A 10894-nucleotide genomic window follows, 5' to 3' on the forward strand; every position below is an offset into this window, starting at 1 on the left:
CTTTTTTTAATTAAAAAAGAGGCAAACAATGAAATCTATGCATAGCTAATAAGAAGGATTATACTAACGTAGCCCTAATTTAGCTAGGGATTACTGGAAAAAGATACTGGATGAAATATGAATTCTCTATTACAGATACCACTATATAACACCCAGAGGGGAAAAAGAGAGACAGAAACTTCTGGGAGTTGATCATCTAGCTTCATTTAGTCAACCTGAAACTAAGCAACACAACCATATTGGTCTGTAATGTAGGAATGGTTTCATGACATTTTAAATAAAAAGTCAGAAATGTGATCATGATCACCTCTCTCATTTCCTAAGACGACTTCAAAACAGACACCCCACCCCTCCACCCCACGTCCTACTCCCATCCCCAAATCCTGCTTTTGCAGCACACTTGGTTGGTGACACCACGTAAGGACACAAAGGCTTTCAGTTAAAGGGCAGATGAACCTGAGATTCCTTGCTGGTTTATGAAATCTAGCAAAATTTTTAAGCTGAAGTCATGAAAACGGGTGAAAAGGCTACAAAGATTAGTTTGGTGGTGCTGACATGTAAAATATCAGCATGGAAAAACACCCCCACGTCTCCTGAAAGCCAGTTTAGGTCTATAGATTGCTCTGCTGGTCACTCCGAATGTGCACCTAACACATCCTTACCTAGAAGGGAACAGGACAGAAAATGTAGCATAGACAGAAATAGCATCTCGAAAAAACTTCAGTTGCTGTACATCTTTTTCAAGTACTTGTCTATATATATTATTCTATTTGTTTCCACAGTGATCTCATACGCACTTTCTAGACCCACAAATATATCTAAGAACAGGCTACAAATACACACTAAAGAGGCCCAGCTTTGATGTTTCTACAAGCAGGAAGCGGGTTTTTATCATTCTGTATTTTTGCTGATAACGCCCAGGGGAATGTTTCTCAAAGGAAAAATAAAGAGGTTACTTTCAGCCTAATAAGGCAAACTGAGTTAAAACAGAATGGACCTATTCCGTCCTCTTTATATACACCGACATGTCCCAAAACATATTTTGTTGAGCTTCAGACCAGTGTTAGTCCTACTATCACTGTTCTCAATGCTTGCAGGTCAAACAAGGACTGTATTTCACATAAACTGAGCCAAAGTACATTCATTAAATCCAAGCACAACAGCAATTAACTCAAGCAACGCAAGAATCAGGAAAAAGATAAACAAGACAGCAAAATGACAAATCACCGGAACTGTTGTCACACTGCCTTATTCAGAAGATGCCTATCTTTTCAGACTAGAATTTCTCATTGTCATTTTCCTTTTCAGCGTGTCCTACCAAGCCTGCACTGTAGTTAATCAAAAAGTCATTGGGGAAGAATGCAGAAATGCCACCAAAGTCCTGCACCTCTGTGCGGAAGTCTGAGAGGCTTAGTATCTTTTAAGTGGCTAAAAGGTTAACTATAAAACTTTAAAAATTGACCTGATCATTTCTTCTCCCAAAATAAAATTTAAAAAATAAATAAGTTTGCAACTCAACATGGGTCCTATAGGAAACTTGGGAGTTTTATTTTTGTGTAATAGCTATATTAAGTTCTCCAGGATTATTGTATGATAGGGGAAGCCAATATCAGGAAATCTATATTTACTTATTTTCATTAGCTGTTTTCTGACTTTGAACAGCCAGTGCACAACGCACTTAGTCTTTCTGAAGTGAGCTACAATACACACATACCTGAAGAACTCTGTGCATGGCTTGAGTAGATCACTGTTTCCCTTCAGGGTGCAAGCCATGAGCCAAAACATTCTGACATTCTTAATCTCACCACCACGTTATTTTTACAGTTAAGTTCCAGCTAATATCTAAAGGCACCGCAATATTGTAGTTCTAGTAAGAGATATTTGGCAGACTTGGCTAACATGCAAATCTGCAGACAAGATGCCCTTAAAAAACACTAAACATCCAAGCTAGAAGAAACTCCACCTGTGAATCCCTATGCAGAAGTGGCCACTTGACCTTTTGAAGTTCAAGCTTCTGTAATTATCCACGTTGAAGAAACCTGTGTATCTATACAACTGTGAACTCATTCTGATGCTCGCTGAACTCTTGCTCAATGAAAACAAGAAGCTGAAATTACTTTTGCAATATGTGCTCCTCCCCACAGTCCCTCCAAGCAGCTTCCCCAATTGTTAGAAGAAATTAATAAAGTCATAACAGGATTTTGTAGAGAGCTTCCATTTTCTGCCTTGTAATTCCAAATACCTTATTTAAGACTGGATTTAAGGAAGTGGAAAAACACCCAAACCTCTGATGGCCAAGTTTTCCAAAATAATTCCAGAGCAAAGCACGTGGCAGAAAATGGAGAAAAAGGGTCAGGTGATATCTATGTTCTTGAGGCAGTAATTAAAGGTGCCAGTAATGGCACAACTGGCATCTATAGCATCAGCTGGCTGCCTCTGAAATAAAGATTGTCATCCTCTGGGGATCTCTAGAAATTTCAACTTATAAGTGCTATATTTTTCACACTTCTTGACTTCAAGGGAACACACTAAAACACAGGCTGATGTTTTCAAGTTCAAACATGCCATTGCTGTCACTGCAAGGTGTGAGCAGCATCAAACAGATAAACTCTCATCTACTGGCTAATGATTTTGTAAGGGAAAAAAAAGCTTGAAAGATTCTGTAAATTGTTTGTTTTTTTGAAGCACAGCCTTGGGACTAAACTCACCTCACACATGTCAGTAGCTTTTGTAGACGTTACTGGTCAAAGGTAACAGAACAGAGAAGGTATTACGAGATGATAAAAATCTACCACAACAAGTAAACACAGGGCTCAATGCTCACCGGAAAAGTTTAAATTCTACAAGATTCAGATGCTGGAAAAAACAGACCAGGGTCAAAGAAGCATTAATGCCAGAAAGACACAGAGTTTCCAATTAGGATTACCCTCTTCTCCCCAGCACAAAACTCCAAAACAGAAACAACACCAAAAAAACCAATCACTCTAGAAAATAACCACAGCAGCTGACCTCAAAGGAAAAGCTGTTTCAAATCAGCCAAGACTTAAAAAAGGAAGTGAGAAAAGGGAACATGGCACAGATGAAAGGGACGATGCTTGTCTTAATGGCTCCCTTCCCACCACTCCCCCCAAGAATACTGGCCCTCAATACCGTCTGCAGGTTTGAATGGATAAACAACACTCAAATTAAAACACAACTCAGTTTTTGAGATTAAAATCTTTAAAACTGGGGTTCTGCTGTACCCTGACTATCTAGGTGGTATCATCTACAACTGTCTCTGGACGCAGCTCAGGTCAGGCAGCTAGCTGCTCATGCTTTCCCACTGCACCCATCCGAGTAACACCGTTTCCACCCAGTCTTCAAATGCTGTTATTGAAGTAAAAAAGTAAGGCACTCCACTAGTAGCCATGCTCCCAGAGTAAAGCCTAAATAAACCACATAAGGATATCAAAACTAGATTAGGAAGATATGAATCGTTTTGAAGGATGACTATCATGCTGGTGGTGGCAATGAGCAGAGTTTCTATTCTGAGGCCTGACAGTGAGTTTCCCGCAATGATCTCAGATACCTGTCATAATTGTTCATCTGATCTGAGAGTCCCAAAGCAAGTGGAATCCTGCAGTGCTTTGCTGGCAGTGCAGGTGCTGCAGCACACCAGGTATGGGAAATGTCAGCACAGGCTCCTTTCACTCTAAGGGCTAGCACATCCGTTCAAAGGCTCTGCACAAGCATTCACCTAATGTACAGCGTGGCTCAGGAGGTAACAGTTGGCTTTTTTTCATACTCCTCTCATGCTAGATTTTCCAAAGACAAAATAGGGCCCACAGAGAATTCTGACTTTAAAGAAATACATACATATATATATATATTTACCTTCAAGTAAATGCTATCTTGACAACTTGGAGATAGAAGCAATCTTCCTCCCTCTCTACAGATTGCACTGAAGAATCTAAATTCTCCAAACAACAAGAGGCACTCAGTCTGCAGATAGTTGTAAAAAACTGGGGACTCCTCTCGGATGACATCCTGCCTCTACTGCCAATGACCAATGGCTTTAGACTGCTTCCCACATCGGTCAAAGCAGTGCCTCAATAACACCCAGCTGTGAATCTCTATGGTATTTCTGATCCGAATTATCCTTTCTCAGGGTTGGTATTTGCACAAATTATTCTCTGAGCTATGAAACTCTGTAAGAACTTCCCAACTGTGAACTATGAAATATTTTTAAGAGCTTTCTAAAATTTAAGTTTGAAATTTCTGTGACCTCACGGAGATGGGGAATTCGAACACGTTAATCACTTAACGAAAAAGCACTAAAAAAAGCTTCACAGGAATTCTACTTGTCTTTAGATTTCCTTCTCTGATTAGACTGTAAAACAGACAAGATCAGCAAATTAAACTTTCTCCAGCTCTCTTCCTGTAGTGTTTACTTCATGCATCTTCCAGACTCCCGTTGAATGCAACCAGCACCAACATTTGACCAGTATACATAATAAGAAATAAGGAGTGTCTCCTCTTCCCTGTGAGGAGAATCCCTTCTGACCCCTCAAAAATGTGCACAGAAGAACTAAGGCTAATTGCAAAAAAAATTATACCTTTTACCTTCCAAATCAGTGAAGTTCAATGCAAATTTTTAAGTTTGACTGCAAAGAAAACAGAACCACACATGAAGTCAAACACAAACACAGTCAAGACATTCATGAGGCAAGCGTCCAACTTCACATTTGATGTTTCCTCCATGTGCTGCATCCTACCCCCACTTCTTTTTCTGTCTTTCAGGACTTTATATAACTACTTAAAAGACAACAAGACCAGTGTGATTCTGTCTTATACTCAGTTCTCAAACAAGTCTCTCCGTGGGTGTTATGTCCCACTCATTGCTATTGCAAGCAAAAACACTACCCAGTTATCCTTCATATGTTGATCAAGCTTCTTATTTAAAATTATTTTGTGATTGCTTTAGTTCATTTTTTTCTGTGGTTAAAACCAAGAACCCAGTCGAAACGTACTTGCTTACAACCATTTTTCACCTTTTTCTTTTTTAATGCATCAGATGAATTCTTTTGCTTAAAACTGGCCCAGAAAACTTATAAACTGCGAAGCTATTTGTGTGGCAGGGCTCAGCCAGCAGCTGACTGGCAATAGCTTGCTGGCTGGCTGAGGAGTACACATCCACTGACCAGCAGATCCAGACAAGCTACAGCTGCCCTTGTCCAGATGGCAGCTAAACAGTATGAAAGACAGGATCCAGATTTGTGTAAACAGGGAGAGGGATTACCTTGGACATGCAGGCAAACAGGGTAAAATGGTGGGGAGAAGGCAGGACCCAGTATTGAAAAATTCATCCTTTAAAGGTTCACCCATTGGACTGAGCTGGAAACCCTTCTTCACCCTTCCCTTATTTTAAATCTTCAACATATTTATGGAGAATCATCAAGTTTAGCTTCAGTCTTGATTTCACACAGTCGATGATCCAGGGACTTTTTCGTATTTTCATTACAATTCCCCTTTTCATTTCACTGCCTCATCACACCAGCAAGCCTTTCCAACTTCATCTTTCTCACACACGTTGGCCAGAACTACATTCAGTACTTAAGACTTGTCTGGTATCAATATTGGTTTTGTTTGCTAGGAAATACTCCTTCAGAAGCATTTTAAGATCGGATGTATCACAGCCAAATCACATTAGTAGCTCATGGTATCTGTTATAATGCAAGACCACAGTTTGAAATAAATTTTTAAGTTGTAGCGCAATCAAAAAAGCAGACTCTGCTGTACAGCCTCACAAACAGCTGAACTGGCACAATCGAGTGGAAGTAATTCCTTCCTTCAGCCGCTAAACTTAAATAAATGTCAGACTGCTGCATTACACATCTGAGTAAATACCTATCATCATAAAAATGCTAATATGTTTCTGAAAAAACTCTTCCTGAAGCAAAAAAATCTGCATAACCTCAAATTTTGCTGTATCTGTTTAATTCCATTTCTACTGTCCAGTCCTATTTATACAAAACTCCAAACCTTTTCTAGACTTAAAGAATTTTAAAATGTGTATCTTTATGTTCTGAACTCAGTATTGATTATATTAAAAAAAACAGCAAAACTGCTTCTCTACCTCTAGCTAAACTGGCTGCCACTTGAAATGGATTTTCTATTTGTCTCCAGTCAGGCTGCCTTATTTTTGCTGACTGTATCAGCCTGTAATCTGAAGATTATGTTAAAAATCCCGTTCACATCGCTTGAAACAACCTGTACTTTTATGGACAAAGCACTGTTGATACGGCAAGCACATACTCTCCTTGCTTTCAGGCTCCTAAATCAACCCTTAGTCTCAAGCTCCAAAACACAACACCACAGGCACAGCACCTCAGCTGCAGCTCAACTCTTTGTCAACCACAATCCTTACCGTCAACAAAGACACGGAAATCCAGAGTCCAACTATTTTATGGAGTCTTCATTAAATAAACATTTTCACCATATGTAATGCTTTTATTTTCAATACTCTTATTATTTGTAACCCCCATCATCACCATCCCATGCCCTGAAGATACTACACCAAAGTGAGCTTTCCCTCAGGAAGTGAGAACCGATAGAATTTCACTAGAAATCATGATTCTGCCAGTTTTTACGTAGAATAAGTTCTGATATGAGTGACTGGTAAACTTTTAAAAACTTCAGGTATTTAAGATTCACAGCATGATGAAAAAAAAGCAATGGAACAACAAAGCACTTTCCTAATGTACCTCAATATTAGACTACTCTTCTGCTCCATGTTTTTTCATCTTTATGGATTCTCATGAAAGACTTTGCCATCCACTGGTCATTTGTTCGATATTAGTACTAAATAAATACAGAAAAGCAAGATCAACAACTGGAAGAACAAATCAAAAAGGGATGAATTTCAAAACCGAAAGGAGGTTATTAAAGTCAGGATCCTACACACTAAAGCTTAATTCATTTTTATTTGTTGTCCAAGCTTTACAAATAACTGACTGGAAAAGGGAACAATTTAGAAGTGTGTTTGTAAAACTCTTATCCATGTTCTAGAGTGTAACTCTAGTAGTGACTTTAAGAATATGCTGCATATTGGACAACTAGCACATATATTGTCATTAGAACAACTGCTGCAACATCTGCCTTAAATAAATCAGCACTGATCTAACATGAGAATCAGATCAATACAAAGGTAATCCAAGAGAGTGGCTTTTATTTCTCTTACCAGCCTAGAAGCACTTACAAATAGTCTAAATTTTAACACTCTGTTTTTCTTCAGGGGAAAAAAAATATAACAACAAACCCCACACACAACAAAAAAAGCCTTTTCTAAGGCTGTTTGACGTTCGGTATGAAGAAAGGCAGACAGGTATTTGAAAATATCACCAGAGCTCAATGATACACTCCAAATAAATATTACAACAGTTTCTTCTGTACAAGAAGGTAACTATGCACGTGCTTCTGAGGTTTGGCCCTGATAAAGTGGCAAAAGAAATATTAATCTCTCCAGAAAGTCTTCTCCAAAAAAAATTTCCAAGTAGACGAAAATTGTTATTCTTCCACCAGGAAAATGCTTCTGCATTGCTGTAACTTAACCTATACACTGGAAAACATAGAAGGGAGTCAACCCTCTTTACCATAATTAGAGTTCAATTCTCGTAATCCGTAAATCATCTCCCTATTCCCTAAAATGCACAAATAAATACATTTAAGATTATATATATAATCTATTCACATCAGGCAATCTAGAAAAAAATCCAACTAAGGGAAAAAGACCAAAAATATTCTTATTTGTGGTTATGGATAACAAAAATTTGATATCAACCTACAGCAATGTATCATTCTAAAAGATATTTTGTACTTCTGTTTGAAAACTCGAGATTATTGCTGGAATTATCACTAAACATGAAGACACTGAAGGTATGTTTTAAAGGCTTCAAACTTCTAAACGTTTACTAATTAATGTATTAAATTAAAATCCCATTTAAGAACCATGCACACATGCATACTAAAACTGAAGTCAACAGAACCATGCTTCACTCTATGTTTGCTATGAGAAGTATTCCAAACCACACTAAAAACTTACAGCTACTGGATTTTTTGTTTTTAGCAAATCCCATGTTTGATAACACATGATCAAGTTGAATTTTGGCACTATATACCCTGATTGGATTGCCCACATCTGACACAGTACAGTAATCCCAAACTACTTAAAGTTTATAGCACGCAAATCAATGAAAAATTTGTCTTGAAGTGTTCAATTAAGCCAGTTTTGCTTCATTTAACTTTGCAAGAAAGCCTTAAAACTCCATTTGTTACAAAATGTTGTATAAGATCTTTCATGTTAACTTTTCAATATGCTAATTCAAAGTAGTAAGATAATTTACCAGAATTTTATTAAGAAATTACTCTCAGGAAGTCCAGATCTATATGAGAGTCCTACACAGTTCTCAGCTACAGAAGCATTTACATTTAGACCAGCAACTCCGGTTGAGCCAGTACATCAATTATGTACTGGGTAATGCTTTCAAAACAGGGGGAATCCAGATTTGCTATATGAGACTTGTATTAAAATATTTTATTTTAATTAATTTCCCCAGATCGCTATGTCAACATTCAGGCAAGATTACAGCTCTCCATAACGATAACCATGCTCTAATATAAAAATACTAGGTTTTGTTACAGAATTTAAAAAAAAAATATTTTTTTTAAAATCACACATTATTGCCAAGACACAACAAAACCAGTTCTAGCATTGTACAGTTAAGGATCAGAAAAAAATCAGTTAGTGGCAAAGTACAGAGCAACACACAACTCACTGCCTCCTAGAATGCATTTACAAGTGTTTTATGACAGCTATGTATAATTTAATTTATTATCTAGTTACTTCTCCATCCGTCTTGTATACTTGATGACCACATGGAGCCATGTTCCCAAACTCGGATTTAAGAAACCACTGTCGTCTAGAAGCTACAAACATTTCATAGACAACTCTAACCAACAGACTTACATGAAGCACTCAGTGGCGACAACAACAAAAGTTGTAATAGAAAACAAACCCAAACTACTTTAATATTTAATGGAACCACCCAAAATGTTTTACTGACTGACCATCAAATCGTTTATTAGCATTAAAAGGATGCCCTACTCTTAAAACTTCCCCATACAATATATCAACTTCTCAGATCAGTCCTGCACAATCTTCAATTGATAAATGAGCAAATAAACAGAAAAATCTCATTATTCCAAATCTTGAAAAATCATTCGAGTTGTACTCTGAGTACACAAATGAGGAACCAATCATCTCCCAAAGCAGTGGAAGATTTGTGAAACTCACTGCTTTCAGGTATTCTGCTCTGCCACGTAGTGAGCACATAGCGGTCCCTGATCAGGTTTATTCTGTTCAGGTACTCTGTGTGTCGCTGCTGTGTTTGACCCCTCTTCACAGCTTGAAGCAGTCTGGTTCAATCACCCTGAGTTGCCAGGGTGGTGGTCAGGAAGAAAAAAGCCTTGGTTTAACAGAATGCAACAGAGATTGACAGATCACTAATATCAGACCTGACAGAAATACAGATGACTGCAGCAAGAAGATCAAAGCAGCCACCGCCTATCTTCAGACGTATATCCAACAGGAGGGAAAGAACACTTTAAAATGCTCACCTGATTCACTCCCTGTGAATTTAACTAACATTTTGAATAGTATCAGCTCTATCTGAAATAAGCCAAATGACCGTTTTAAAGCTTTCAATACACAAAATACTGATTTTTTGCTACTTGCTGAATGTATCCAAATGTGTCATTTTTACAGTACTCAAAAGAGATACTTCCTATCTTCCTATATAAACATATACACAAACAAAAAACCAGTTAAGATACTTGCTGGCATTCAGGAAAGGAAGATGATAAATGTAATACAACCAGTCTTAATCAAGATCAAAGCTATAGGAGAATGCAGACAGACAGTCTAGACTGCTTTACTTCTGAAAGCCTAAGCATATAAAGGAACATCTGCAAGAACATTAATCACATTTAGGCTGCAATCTTATCACCTCCTAAGCAAGCAGAAACAACTTTTACTTAAAAAAATCATATGCTTATATATGACAAGCATTTTAATTATTTTGAAATTAGATATTTATCACTGATTACAAAGCTATTACATTGACTTTGAAATATGCTAAGGTACTTTTACATACACTTGCATAGTTCCCTGGGTAAAGGATTTGGGGACGTACAGGACAGAAGAGAGCATTGGTAAGGAAGCCTACCGAACAGCACCTGAATTATTTTTGCTCTGCTGGTATAAAATGGAAATTCTCTAAATATTGGACCATCCAGTTGGACTAGATGATCATCATAGGTCCCCTTCAACTGAAACATTATGTTCTTTTCTAAACATTGAGTTAAGTTCTGATTTGCTCTTCTGTGTTTAAGACTATAACTCATCAGGCGGCAATAAAGTGTAAGATATTTTCTATACACAGTTTTCTCAAACTAGCTTTGGGAAACGACTTGAATATAAATAATCAACCTCCTTTTGATTTTTTTTCCTATTAAAAAATTGTCTTGCTCCTACATTCTAAAGAGGAATTAAAAATTGGAGAGGTGGTGCATATACACATATAGAATATTTATGTGATTTAATACATATGCTTTAATGCAAAAATAATCTATTCCTTCTGTACATTTGTTTATTCTGCTTACGTTCTGGTCTGTTCTCACTTATGGTTTTGTATACTCACTAGCAAACACAATTTATTTTAATAAAAAGTGTCTTGCATTAAAGTTTTCCATTCTGCCAAAATTTTCATATGATCTACCCTTCAACAAGAGCCTGGGAGAGACATACCCACAAAAAAACCAAACACAAACAAACATCATCTTATAAACCTGAGGCAAC

This window comes from Pterocles gutturalis, unplaced genomic scaffold (genome assembly GCF_000699245.1).
Source record: "Pterocles gutturalis isolate BGI_N339 unplaced genomic scaffold, ASM69924v1 scaffold4967, whole genome shotgun sequence".
Lineage (NCBI taxonomy): Eukaryota > Metazoa > Chordata > Aves > Pterocliformes > Pteroclidae > Pterocles > Pterocles gutturalis.